Source organism: Mustela putorius, unplaced genomic scaffold (genome assembly GCF_011764305.1).
Source record: "Mustela putorius furo isolate JIRA1106 unplaced genomic scaffold, ASM1176430v1.1 tig00003974_pilon_pilon_pilon, whole genome shotgun sequence".
NCBI classification, from domain to species: domain Eukaryota; kingdom Metazoa; phylum Chordata; class Mammalia; order Carnivora; family Mustelidae; genus Mustela; species Mustela putorius.
In genome coordinates this window covers 10830906-10845184 of record NW_025422117.1, presented here as the reverse complement: position 1 = coordinate 10845184, position 14279 = coordinate 10830906, and the positions used below count along the sequence as shown (strand labels likewise).

The 14279-nt window shown below is 35.6% G+C and overlaps 1 pseudogene; it reads left to right on the top strand.

Moving 5' to 3' along the window:
* Positions 1–2245: 2245 nt before the first annotated feature.
* Positions 2246–2729, top strand: LOC101683665 (annotated as a pseudogene).
* The last annotated feature ends 11550 nt before the right edge of the window (positions 2730–14279 follow it).

Here is a 14279-nt window from a genome sequence, read left to right as displayed (position 1 = left end):
ATGGACTGATAGTAAGGGATTACTGAATGCCAACTTGAAAATGCTGACCATGAATTTTCAGGTTTAACAGGTTGTTTGCTTGTTTGTGTGAGACTCTAGAGCAGTCCACAGCTACCCCATGCAATGTAGAAAAGAGAAAAATAATATTAACTCTTAGTGTTAGTGTAGGAGTGAGTTTGAGTTGTGCCAACCAGTAAATACACATTCCACTTTAATATATCTTCCTATAATTTGACATATTTATATTACACAGTATTACCAATATTACATTTTATTATGTGACCTCATAAGGCAAAATCTGCTGATCAACTATGTTTGAAACTTAACACTAATAGCATTCTTTTTGCAACTTTTCATGACTAGCTGTCTAGCTCTGTGGATTCTCAGCATGTGCTTTGCATACTTTTATTATAGGACTATCATAACATTATGGTCCTTTTTTTGTTTGTTTGCTTCACTTCCTATTAGATCGTACACTTCATAAGGTCAGGAAGCTCTTCTTCCAACTTTATATTCTTAGTGCAGAGCACTTGACGTAAGTTTTCAAGAAATGCTTATTCGACAGAAATGAATGAATCTGTTCTCTACAATTGAAATATTTAAATCCAAAATTCTTAAACAATTATATCCTTGCCTCTATATTTAAAACTTATTTATTGCTAAATTTTGGCTTAGAATAGTTTAATATAGGGTTTTATGATGAAATTGCAATGCACGTGGACATATGTTCTGGTAAATGAAAAATTCTTTCCTATTTTTATTCCTGAAATTAAGTATAAACTAATGTAATATAGCGATTGCTACCATATGATCAGCTTCGTCTGCAATGTAAAACTATTATAATGAGTCTAAAGTAGTGTTTGCAAATATATGTAAATTTACTTTCACCTGGTTGTGAAAATGCACACTACTTTGTCCTAATTCTGACAAGAAGTATATATTACTGTTTGGAGGGGAAATTGTATGTATTTCTAGCAAAACAAGTAAGATGCTTGGCTCTGTCTGCTGAATGTCATAACTATATGCAAATAATGTTGACTAACTCACTTTCTCTAAAATTAGTATAGAAGCTCTTTGTATTTTTTCATACTTTATGGTCTTTTTTTTTTTTTAAGTGTCTGGACAGCAATGATGGCTGGGGGATATTGACAAAAAAATTCATTTGTTGGAAGGCACAGGAGATAATGTGGTGAAACAGTCCTCACATTCAGGTGAATTTAATAAATATATATTTTCCTCTGGCACTGAGCCCCAATATGCTTTTACTCTTCTGCTTTTAGAGCTTTTTATCTAAAAGTATTGCTTTAAAGGTAGCAATTTATTTTATATTTTGGCGAGAATAATCTTTATATATTCCCCCTGTTTTGGGGGGGTCTTCTGAAAAAGAAAATTTTTGACTGTTGATCTATATGGATCATTTCTCAGTAAAATAATTTTAGGCAGTCAGAAAATAGAAGTCTGCCTCCCTTCTTCCCTCAAGCAGACTTCAGAGCATTAACATTAACAGAAAGAAGGAAACTGCAGCTGCAACCCTCAGGCTGTCACTGTTTTTTAATGTCAAGATCTGGAAGTTCAGTAGGGTCACCTGAGACTGGTTCTTGGGTTAATCCTAAGAAATGGTTTAGGATTGATGCTGTGGCTGATATGATATATCCTCTCTGCCAGAGGCTTTGGGGGCTGCTTAAAGAAGTTAAATGAGCATATTTTTCAGAATGTTGATTACAAGTAATTTCAGTAATTAGAGGAAGGAGAGGTATTTGTGGTAGTCTCTGGGCCCTTTAATCATCTGCTCTGAGTATAAACACATGTATATCCAAAGAATAAGATTATACATTTAGGGGTTTAAAAAATATTATGGTCTGCAATATTTTCATTTCTTGCCTATTTTCCTAACAAGATTGATCTGTGCTACTGCATCCTTTGCGTTCTTATTTTTGTCGTCAGTCCATATAACCTATCACCTATCATATTGCAAAATAAATTGAGGAAAAATCTATTTCAACTTATTTTCAACTAAGGCAAATTGTTAAAATAAATTTCAGAATATCTGAGAGTATATCAAACTCTTGAGTATATTGATCAGTTGTCAGAAAGTTTTATAAATCCCATTGTTTTTCACTTGAAACTACAGATGTTAGTTGATTTCAGTTCCAAAGTGGTAGGGTAAGCAGACCGTGCTAGGTGGCCGCTGCTGCCGCCATCATGCCAACCCTTCCCGTCTCAGTGAGGCTGGTGATACCCCAGAATGAGAGACAAGCCAACACAGGAGCAGACTGGATCCAGCTTCATTCAACATTACTACAGTTATTTGATAAAGACAGAACCCAACTAGGCACTATTTATGTTGATTCATCATGTCTTACATGGGAAGGACTACAGTTCCAGGAGAAAAATGCCCTTGTGAGTTGTCTAGTCTTTCATTCCAGAAAATCCAGCGCAGCATCACAGGGCAGGACCATCAGCCCTCACCAGATAGCTGCATCATCAGCAAGGTTATGGGCCAGCTGTAGGCTGATGAAGACCCTATCATGGGGTTTCCACCAAATTCCTATTAAAGATGATGTTCCTATTAATCAAAGATGCCTGGGTTTGCACCAATGACATGTTCAGGCTTGCCCTGCACAACTTCAGCGGGCCTCCTCCCAACCAGGCACTCATGCTGTTTCCTCTTCCCTTCTCTTCCAGATATGATTCACAGTCCTCCAGAGGCTCCAAATAATCATACACAATGGGGCCACAGTGGGAACAGGCACAGTGTGCTGCTGCTACCAAGGTATTATGCATGCTGTCTGGACTTGTTGCATCTGACAGGAGAAGTTTAGCACAAGCCTTGGAAGAACTAAGTACTGCAAAAGGTTTTCTTTGTTTTGTTCTGTTTTGTTTTTTAAAGATTTTATGTATTTACTTATTTGCCAGAGAGAGAGAGCACGAGAGAGAGCACACAAGCAAAGGGAGCGGCAGGCAGAGGGAGAAGCAGACTCCCCACTGAGCAAGGAGCCCAATGGGGGGCTCCATCCCAGGACCCCAGAGTCATGACTTGACCTGAAGGCAGTCGCTTCACCAACTGCCCCCCAGGCATTCCTGTTTTATTTTTTTATTTTTATTTTTTTTCCATCTACTTACAAGTTGCTCTAGTAACCCAGAGAAGTAAAGGGGAAAGCACTTGCTTCATGACCCAGATGTTGATTCATTCAGATGTTTCAATGTTTCATGAAACAATAAAACCACCAAAATTGGGCGCCTAGGTGGCTCAGTGGGTTAAAGCCTCTGCCTTCAGCTCAGGTCATCCTGGGATCAAGCCCCACGTCGGGTTCTCTGCTCAGTGGCAGGTCTGCTTCCCCGGCTCTCTCTCTGCCTGCCTCTCTGCCTACTTGTGATCTCTGTCAAATAAATAAAATCTTTTAAAAAAACAAAACAAAACCACCAAAATTTTCTTCACAGCTTCAAAAAATAAAATGGTAGAGTAAGAACAGTGAAATGTAACACAAGTTTAAAGATAAAATGATATGTGCCTTTAGTCAAAGGACTCCCCACTACCTAATTGGCAATAGGAAAGGAGTTGGGGAGAGGGAGTAGCATTTGAACTTGTTTTTGTTACTGTTTTCTTTTGTGAATTTTCTCCCATTTAACCTTCTTTGGAAAAGAAAATGCTTGGGGAAGGAAAGAAATAAATGTTCCATAAATATTTTGTAAAACTAAAAGATTTCTCCTCAAAGATTTAGATCCTAAAACGTTTACTGTAAACCATATTTTAACAAACAAGAAGAATAATCTTATGGAAGAATGTTTTTTCCAACATCTTTATTTAAAGCCGGATGCCTATTTAAATAGTAGCTGCTCCTATTGAGAATAGTTTACTAAGAAACAAAAGCATACTTTAAAATTATGAAATGTAACACTTCTAAAAGAATAAAAAGTAAGGAAGGCGCCAGGGTGGCTCAGTTGGTTGAGTGACTGCCTTCGGCTCAGGTCATGATTCCAGATGTCCAGGATCGAGTCCCGCATCGGGCTCCCAGCTCCTTGGGGAGTCTGCTTCTCCCTCTGACGTTCTCCTCTCTCATGCTCTCTCTCACTCATTCTCTCTCAAATAAATAAATAAAATCTTAAAAAAAAAAAAGGATAAAAGTAAGGAAAATAAGTTATCTGAAAAACTCACCATATATTAAAACTCACATGAATTTTACAAAAAATTTGTAATTCTTACTAGAATCCTTTCAAATATTATATTTTCTGGAAAGATGTGAAGGACCTGAGATTTCAACCTTCCAGTGTTGAATATGAGTCAACTCTACCTTATGGAACTACATTTTTTTTTCTTGACCCAGTTGGAAATGTTTCTGATTGGAAAATATAATTTATGAATTTTTCAATCAATTTGTTATATAATTTTTGTAGAAAGCATACAGAAATACAATAAGATAATGTCACCTGTAGCCATAAAATCCCCATTTTACTGAATTTCCTTATAATCAGTATTCTCTGTGGTTTTTGTGTGCCTGTATGAATGTGTCTCTGTTCATATGTGAATGTGTAACATCTCTAAGTTGAAAGTGTATTTTTTTGTGGTGTCATTAAATTATAGATATCTATTCTGAATTCTTCTGTATAGGAAGCCGTTCTTAAGTTTGAACTTCCGTCATTTGACTTGGATTGAAAGTGAAGGACAGCAGTACATCTATTATTCAGTTCTATGCTTGCAATTATTTTGCTACTTGTTCTTCAGTAAACTGCTTATTTTTCATTCCTTTATCTCTTTTACCTGTTATATAATAAATCATCAGCTTTTCATAAAGGGAGCATTTTCTGAATTTTACTAATAATTGTTTTTTTAATAATGACACAGGCTCCCTTTCTGAGCACAGTTGGTCATTGGCTTTATCAGAATAATACCTTATGTAATAGCTGTTGAAGTTATTATCTCATTGTCCTTCACATGCCAAAACTAAGCATTGATCTATTGCAAAAAAAATCATCTCTGCTTAGAACATTCGTATGAAGAATCGGTATTCTGTATTAAGTACTTACGCTTTAAAGTAAAATTTGAACATTGCTCGTGAACTTTCCCTATGTGCTCTGTTCATTTAAAAATTTTTCTGCATGTAAATATCAAGCATAAATAAACAAGATTCAAGTAAATTATATATGACATCTAAACTCTGTAATCTCCATATAAGTAAAACAGGAAAGGTCAGAATATTATTTAATGTTTTACAGTTTACATAAAAATAAACGGAGTCTTAGCTTCCCATTTGGCCTTGACAAGAAATACAGTGATAATAAAAGCTTCTAGACTCCTTCTCTTTAAGTCATACTGTAATCTGACATCACCTTCAGTTTCTAATTTACCTTTCAGTTTCCTACCACTTTCAGAACTACTGGTACATAAAGCTCTTATTCATACTCTGCCTCTATTATTACCGATACTGATCTGCATCTCTATTCACTCACCAAAGAAAATCTGCCTTACGTATAATAGCAATGCAGTTAATGAAATAATTGGCTTAAAATGTTGTACTCTAATGGTGTACATTGTAAAGACGTTTGCAGGCAGTATAGCTTTTGGAATATCATTTTGGATGTCATTTTTGAAGGGCACTGCTATTTAGAATGAATTGCATGACAAATCCGATGCATTTAGTATTTTTCCGTGACATTTAGTACTATACATACCTTTTCCCTCCTATTTTTTGGTACTGAAAAATCTTCCTCCTTAAGTAGAACAGCAAGGTGACATTGGGAAATGATTCTTGGGTTTTGAATCAGGATAAAGTGGGCTGATAAGAAGCAGCCCATGTCTTATAGCCTTGGTCTCTTACTTCTGAGCAGTTTCTAACACTCATTAAATACTCTCTAGAACATCAAATACGTTTCTGTAAACTTGTTCCATGCAGCCTGTGTTGTCTAATCTTACTACATGTAGTATTCTATTTCTCTCTGCATTTGTTCTATAAGGAGGGGGGAAGGTAATTTGTATTACAACCGAGTGTCAAGTCGGCAGCTTGAAAAAAATCGCAATTAGGAAAACTTTGGCAAACAATTTTAAGAACTAGTGGAGAAAGAAAAGAATTTGGAGTCAGGTCTTAATTCTACCAGTTAGTGGTCGTATGTCCTCTGACAGGTCACTTAAAACTTTGAATTTCAGTCTATTCAGTGTATAAGACATTTTTATAATATGTAAACCTTGCATAGTTGAAATGTGTCTAGTTTCTGGGATGTTAACCGGGCACAGTACACATACAAGAATTATTACTTACCCTTTCTCTCAATTTTCAGGTAACCGAAAATAAGCCAATGTCACAATTGTCTTCTTAATATAGGCAGGTGTGTGTGTCTTTATGCAGCTAGAGAGATGCTAGAAACCTAGTGGATGCTTAAAAATATTTTGTACTTATTGGTTATAAGACTGATAAGTAATTGATACATACCTGGACAAGGGCTACACATGAGGTTTGATGTAGTCCAGCAAGGAAGGAAAGGCTATTTTACAATGCATTGTTCAGAATTGTTGGCATATGGTGATGATAAAACATGCACCCACTTTTATTCTATTTCATTACTGTTTTGAAATTTTCTATGGAGGATATTACCCCTCTCCCCTTATTGCATTCCCTTTTTGATACACTGTTGATGGAACTGGTTATTTTTGACTATCCTCTAAACAGAACTGGTCACTTCCATGTCTCCCTGGTTAGTGCTTATTTCTGATTGTTGATGTGAATGTTTCCCCGGAGTCAAAAATTGTTAATATCATTTGTGGAGACGAAGAAACTAGGTATTATTGTAGGGATCCTGAGAAACCCAGTTGATTCCCATTCATCCTCCAAAATCTTTTTTAAGATGCTATATTTCTGATTAGATTGAATGTGGAATTTAACTACATTTATAACCGTAAGAAAGAATCACAGGATTAAGAGTCTTATCAAAGGATCCTTGATTTTTTTTTTCAAACACAAAGACTAATCCTTACCATGTTTCAACTTTTACCAACATCCAGACTATTAAATATACTTAAAGGGGGATCTTCAGGCAGAAGATAAAAATGACTTTGATATCCTAGCACAGACCTTTCTTTCTTTCAGCTACTTCAAAGTTGCTGTCCTCCATTTCTACTCCAGAATTCTCAAAGGAATAACCTTGACTCTCTTTGTCTACTTCTGCACCTCCCATTCACTATTCAACCCACTTGCAGTCTGGCGTCTCTTCTCAGCACTCAGCTAAAAGTGCTATTATTATGAAGGTCACCAAGGAGTTCCTAATTCCCATAGATAATGAACATGACTTCATTTGATATTGTTGAAACACTATTTATTTGTTTCCTCATGCTTACTTTTACTCTTTTTGAACAAATTCGTCTCTTCCCCACTTTCCATATATTTGTGTTTTATAGAATTTCTTAGACCCACTGCTCCTCTCATTTCACAAACTTGCTTATTTTTCACAAACTTGCTTCTTCTTGTGGCATCAATGACCTTGTAGATGTTGATTCCCAAACCTGCTATTTTCAGATCAGACCTTGAAGTTAAGAGTGGTATATATAATCATGTTTGCTTTTCCTCACCCCTCCATCTAGATTTCCTACAGGTATATCAAATTGAATAAACTCCAAAACTGAATCAGTTGTCTCTATGCATAAACAGTTGCAATTTTGTTTGTACTCTTATCCATCTATTTTCAAATCCTAAGAAACTACTGATATTTTTAATTATACATCAGTTATATTTAATGAATAGTCTAAGTTCCTTCATTTTCATTTCTGTTTCAGCTGCTCAGCGTCACGCCTTTTCTCTTTATAATTAGATATATAACTATTATAGAAATGCCCTCTGTGTTTGGTCATATCCTACTATAGCCCTCCTCCAGAGAGTCAACATCAAGTACTATGATGCAAATATGATTGTGTCATTTCATGTTAAGTGTTCAAGCACATTTTAATAGGCTGTCTAAAAATATAAAGTCACAATATCACATTTTTATTGTTCCATTTTGCCTGTTGTGGAAAATATTCTTCTTGTACAGTGTCCACTCCACTGACAAGTTAAAAAACATACAAAAACAAAAACTTGGTACTTACTGAGTCCAAGGAGTCAGTGTCTTCATTTGGTCCAAAGGATAAAACTTGAAGATATGATCTTCCAGTGATTAGAATACATACTCTGCTCCATTGCTGCTTTTACCATCACACAGTATTATTATTGCAAGTAGGCAATTTCTATATGGTGCTGTCCCTTTTGTGTTGATGTGACAATGGATATTGCTGTTAGAGTTTCAGCATTTGTTTCTTGGGTGAAAAAAATTTCTCTCTCCTGTGTTACTCTAAACCATAATATTTGATACCACCATAATTTTTGGTTCCCAATGAAATATCATTTGAATAAACACACACACACACACACACACAACACTTTTCCCAAGTGCATAAGTGCGTGACCACAGCACTGGGGTGGCATATTTGAAAATAATTCTGGCTCAAGACTTGTTTTTGCCAGAAAGATACTTTCCATGGTAATCGAGGCCCAGGTATTAATGTATTCCATTATGATGATTTCTTAACTTAACAGAACCTTGTTATACTAACCTGTCAGCATCTTCTCTCTAGGCTCAAAAATCAGTGTTAAATAGTCCAATGACCCTGACCTTCTCCAAGTAAGAGTTAAGAAACTTGATTGTTTTTTTTCTCAAAAAGTAAGATCATTATTGCTATCTTTGTTCCAAGTAATTTACTCTGGTTAATATTCTATATTTTCCACTCAATAAATACCATGCAAAATCAAATGTAATTCACAGTGGTTGCATATATTCCATATGTAACTATGTCCTTATTAACAAATTTCCTCATACAGGTTTTTACTGCAACATGTTTTAATATTTTTGTAAATATATTTGTAAATATACATTTGTTCTGTGAATATTCCCTTAGAATAAATTTCCTTCACTGGAATTACTGAAGAAATATTTCTAGGATTTTTATAAAAGTAGTCAATTATTCTCTATAAAACAAGCTTATATTTGTTTCAGCTGTATAAGAATGCCCAGTCTTCATATGTTTAACAAGATTGCCCAGCATTTTTAATTGTAAAATAATATCACATTTTAATTTCATAGATTACTTATAATCAGAACTTGCGCTCTTTTTCTCACATATATTTATGTGATATTTAGAAGGTCTCATTGGATATTCAAATGAACTGACATAGCATTGTTTCCACTATATAGCAAATTTCATCTTCTCTAATGTGGGTGCTCTATTAACTTATTATTGAGATTTCTGATGTCCAAATGCCACCAATGTTTTTGTTATGTGCCAAAGGAGTGATTTCTCTAACTGTTCATCTTAAAGATGCTGGTATATGCTAAGATTTGTTTCCTGCCACATTTAAAGCTCTGTGTTGTTATATTTTACACACATACGAGGAAATCACTTCTACTTCCTTCTAAATTGTACTATATTCCATTGTCATTCTGTCTACCTGAGATATTTTCCTCATAACAGTCCCTTGTGTTCTGACTCTACGGTCGGAGGACAAGCACTTTATCTGTTCACTCACACAGTGACTCCCAGCAACCTTCCTTTAAGGCCACTCAGAAATGTCCAAACCATCTAGACCACATCAGCCTATAATCACTCAATCACTCTCTGCTATGCAGGTACCTTTTTTTTTTTTTTTTTGGCATTTGTGGCTCCTATAGTGCCACTTGTGAGGCAAGTTCCTGAAATATACCAGAAATCAGATACTTTGTGCAATCTTTCAACTAGAAACATTAAAGCCATCAACTCTGTATATTTAGGCCAGAGTATAAGAGAACTAAAAGTAAAGGATTAGTTCCTTTCATTTCATGGTAAAATCTTTCGATTGAGGGTTTTTTACATAGATCTATGATGCCCGTGGTCTGCCTGAATTTATACAGAACATTTTGTTTGAATTGCATATTTTCCCTTAGCTTTTATAGGAGCTGTGAGAACTCTGTGACTCAGAATTATGTTTAATTATAAAACTGCATAGAGGCAGCCTTCAGTAGGACTTCTGCCTTTCTGGTTAAAAGATGACAGAAGCCGTGAGAGGAGAGAAATAGTACCTGTGCCTGGGGGCTTATAGTAAAAAATCTTAGCCTTTTCTTTTCCCTTAAAAAAGAAAAAAAAGGGGCACCTGGGTGGTTCAGAGGATTAAGCTTCTGCCTTCAGCTCAGGTCATGATCTCAGGGTCCTGGGATCGATTCCCACATCAGGCTCTCTGCTCAGCGGGGAGCCTCTTTCCTCCTCTCTCTCTCTCTCTCTGCCTGCCTCTCTGCCTGCTTGTGATCTCTGTCTGTCAAATAAATAAATAAAATCTTAAAAAAAAAAAGGTCCTGGCTCTTGTATACAGTGATAAATTAAGAAATTAAGATAAAATGATTTAAATTTTTTCAGTTAAAATAATTGCTGAGGGCAAAGTCTTCTCTCTTTAATACTACTCAATACTACGCAATAATTCTTAATTGAAAAGTTTTATCTTTTTCAAAAAACAGTAGGGAAAAAACTTTGACCTTTCTGATGAGGATATTATTGAAAATTCCTATCATCTGATGTTCTTTTTTCCCCATCTACTTCTCACTGACCTTTATTGAATAATTCTGAATTAGATTTAAATTTCCTTTGGTCTTTGTGATATTTACTATTGAAATACCATTTGCTTTGTGGATCATTTTTAAGAGATTCCTTTATGCACATAGCATTACTGTAATATAAACGAAGCACAGATACTTCATGAAGTCTTTCTTCTCCGCTTTTTTTATCCTCTCAGCCAGGATTTCCTTTCCACATGTACTCTAATCCTGAAATACACTGACTTGTATTATAAACAGTGAATATCTTAATGTTTTAGTATGACAAGTAATCTATTTTAATAGACGATTCTAAGATAAGCTAATGCTGGTAAGATCAATTTAATGAACAAAAGTTTACATGGATTTTTTTTTTCTACAAACAGAATTGGTTTTTTAGTGCAATGCAGTTTAACAAAGCTATTTTGGACACCTAATGTCTGTAAGGCTCTATGCTAGGTATACGAGAGAAACAAAGGTGTCCAATACACAATTTCTACACTCATTCTACAATTTCTACACATTTAACATTCCAGAAATGTTAGAGGTTAGTGCATTAGGATATATAGTCTAGATGCCTAGAGAATCCTATATAAGTTTGTCACTCATAACAGTGGGACAGGTGGGGAAATATGCTGGCAGTTTTGCTCCACTAGATCACCAGGGCTTAGGGCTCTTGCCTCTTGTGACTCATCTCCCTCAGCCGTTGCTCTTATCTGCATGGGCAAACTTGGTTGGCCAGTGCCAAGTCCAAGTCCCATCTCATGGAAAGGACAAAAAATAAATGGAGAACTAATTGGCAACGACTTTATTGCAAAACTACCTCTGGCTACAGAAGGGAGGAAGTGATTCTGTATGTGCACCCAGGTACTAAATTAAAACTAGGAGAGAATGCTAATGGAGGGGGAAAAAAAGGTAAGCTTGGAAACTGGAGAATTATTAGCAGTATAAATGTGCTTTTATAGAAATAAATAAAATCTTAACACACCTGAAGTACTATAATAGAAAAGCATGAATATAGGAGCATAAGCTATTACTTTTGGACATGGGTAGTTGGGAATAGTGCATGCATCCTTTTTGAACTGGTTCTTAATATTTGTCTTGAACTTCAGTAAATACAGATGGAGGGAAGGGAATTTAAACTGGAGATGTGGTCAAAAGTAGGGATGAGAATGTGTGGAAAATATTAGGGAAGACAGTAATCTAGTTTAAGAAGTGGGATGAAGTTTTTAGATTTGAAAAGAGACTTTGAATAGAATATAGGGATTTGGGGTTTATTTCTTAGAAAAGATAGGTCCTGAGCAAGAATATATTTACCTTAGAGATATATTTTTGCAGTAATAGGTCTAGAGGAGGAAGATAACAACCATTTAGAATGCCACAAAAATATTCATAGTGCAAGTAATCCAGACCTGAGTCTGTGCTTTTTGAAAGGAGATCTAATGTTTTGATTTGTACTTTTATTTTTTACTCACTAATAGCAGGTATTCAATAATTTTTTAAAATGATTTCATTTATTTATTTGACAGAGAGAGAGATCACAAGTAGGCAGAGAGGCAGGCAGAGAGAAGGGGAAGCAGGCTCCCTGCTGAGCCAGGAACCCAATGTGGGGCTTGATCCCAGGACCCTGAGATCATGACCTGAGCCGAAGGCAGAGGCTTAACCCACTGAGCCACCCAGGTGCACCACGGTATTAAATAATTTCATGTAATCCTGGAAATGTCGACAATTACTAACACTTGTTAACAATATGATTCTCTCTTGATTGCTTTATTTTAAACATCTACAAAATTATGTTTTCAGATATACTAATAGGAAAGGTAACCTATATAAACCTACAGTTAACTTTTTAATGTTATCTTAATTTGATTTAGTGATTCATATACTCAGTTTCCTGCCAGTATTATTATTCATTGTATTTGTGATTGTCAGAGAAGAAAACAGATACTAATTTTAGACACATAGCAAAGACCAATGACTTGACTTCTAAATGTTATGCTTATTACATGGAAATTTCCAATCAGGAGAAGAGAAACTAATTATTATAAACTCCCAAAACATCGACTCAAAATGCCAGCAATGATTTCACAATAGTAACTTGGAAAGTGTCTATCAAATACTATTCGAAAAACAGTAGTTTAAATGCTGGTTTTGGTTTTGTTTTTCTCTATATTCTTCAGGATAGGATAGATTTTTTTTTCATTTTCCAGTACTTTTATGGGGGGTGCGGGACAGAAAGGAATAGAAACATCATGATGTTGAAAGAACTTTCTGTAAGGTGTTAATAAACCTGGGGTCCAGTGCTAATTTGGCTGCATTTAAGCTGTGTCTCTGTGTTCCAGTTATATAATACAACATTACAAACTACCAAAAATGTGTGGCTAAAAACTAATACAATAATTTGTTTTGCTCACAAATCTACAATTATGGCTGGGCTTGGTGGGAGAAGTTCATCTCTATTTCATGTGTTGTCAACTGGGTGGATTGACTATAGCCTAAGGATCCAGCTTAAGGTGGCTGACAAGCTTATGCTAGCCATCAACTGGGAGCCTCAGGTTTTGTCCATATGGGCCTGTTCACTGATTGCTTGGGCATTTTCCAAGAGCAAATATTCTAAGAGGCATAAAGGGGATGACAATCTCTGAAGAATTAGGCCAGGAAACTGGTACAAATCACTTCTGCCAAAATCTATCGGTCAAAGTCATCGCAGAGCCAAAATTGATTCAAAGAGAGGAAACACTCAGTGGTATACCAGTAAACTGTCTCTTAAAACAACAACACCCTCCCACCCCAAAAAAAAAACCCAAAGCAACTGTGATTTATAGTATTCACCAAGTTCTCTAGTGTAATTAGAGCTATCAATATCATGTCACTAAACACAGAGCTGGAAAAGGATGAGAAAAACCAATCCTTGAAAGCTGTTAAAAGCAGGTTCCAGCACACTACTCTGTTCACCTAACCTCTCAATGACAGACAATGTGTGGCCACACTTAACCAACCACACTTTGGAAATATCAGCGACTGTGTGAATTCCTTCCTAAGATAGGAATCGTGTCTGCATTGTCTCACAAATTGTGTTAGGCACAAAGGTAGGTTATAAATGAAAAACGCTTGGAAATTTCATGTGTAACAGCTTCATTATTAGCTCTCCCGCAGTTGTATCCTTAATAATATGATGTTTCTCTAGTAGATAAGAGGATGTGTTACATTACCATCTGATTTTTCATACTAAAACCATATAATGAACACTGGGAAACTGCTTTATATTGTTAGAGCTCACATTCTCATGGAAATAATATATTTTATTTGCAGACAGTTCTAAAAACTGTGTGTGTCTCAAATATAGGACCACTATTTCTATCTAAATAAGTCTCCAGATTTTAGTCATCTTTGAAATATTAGGTAGAAGAAGCCCAGAATCCAAAACTCCTAATTTGCATAGTACAATTCCACTCAAATACATGAATAGAACTGGCCTTCTGATCTCAAAGAACAGCTAGGGGTAATGAGAAAAATTTTAATGTAGTGTGGTTTTAAAAAAAACAGAAGACCATTCCTATAGATTGATAATTTTCTAAGTCACATTTCTGTGTTGAAAGATCAAGTTGATCATTAATATAGACCCTGTTTCACAAATGCACTTAGTCACCTTTAGCACTTAGTTCTGAAGGTAAGCCGGTATTTAAACCTCAGTGTATTTC